Source organism: Notothenia coriiceps, unplaced genomic scaffold (assembly GCF_000735185.1).
Source record: "Notothenia coriiceps isolate Sejong01 unplaced genomic scaffold, NC01 NC01_scaffold00037246, whole genome shotgun sequence".
Taxonomy (NCBI): domain Eukaryota; kingdom Metazoa; phylum Chordata; class Actinopteri; order Perciformes; family Nototheniidae; genus Notothenia; species Notothenia coriiceps.
Window position 1 is genome coordinate 10,984,192 of NW_011369947.1, and position 847 is coordinate 10,985,038.

The window sequence follows — 847 nt, forward strand, 5'->3', positions numbered from 1 at the left end:
AGATCGATCAAGCACTGACAGGCGCCAAGAGTAGACTGTCAGCGCTGCCTCTTTGTCCAATGCCGACGATTTTAGGGATATCGCAAGTGCGTTGATCAGACGGAACAGATTTTATGGCGTGGAACCGATAAAGCCTAGCTGCATTAAAAATAACCATACCACATCTCTCCATTATCAGGTAGACAGCCCATCTGTCTATCATAACTTATCTAGTTCATACATGTCCTAGACGACAATATCATCCTATACAAAACAGTATTATCCGAGTATAATCCTTTGGAGGCAATCAACCAACTACAACAACGGATCAAACCAACTTCATGGGCCAATGCAGGTATGCCCCGGTGTGGTCGGTGGCTATGAACGGGACGCACATAAAAATAAATTGCGCCATCAAAGATGAGGACGGTGTTCGCATAGAAAGAGGTACATTCCATCAAACATCAACGCAGATTGTTTTCATTCATCATGATAGGGGGACTTGAACGGCGGTATGGGCTGTTATTGAAAGTGTTTAAGTGCTGGAAATATGCTCATTGGATAATAGTTTGCAGGGTGCTTTTAATTGCCTCCTCGATTTAATGCAATTTACGTATTTTTATTGTTTGCTCTCTCTCTTTAACGTGCATATACAACGTCATTATCGTGGTCTGCACAAACTTGTCATCATGCGTGTATTCTGCTAACTGCACTGTCCATAACTATTTGATAGGAATACATTTCTAGCCTAGGCTATTTCCTTGTTTTTCGGTGATTTAGTGGGCTCGTTTGTGGGATGTTGCGGATGAGTTTCACCGAGACCGCCTACTCTGAACAACCAATCACCGTACTGACCGCTTCTAAACTC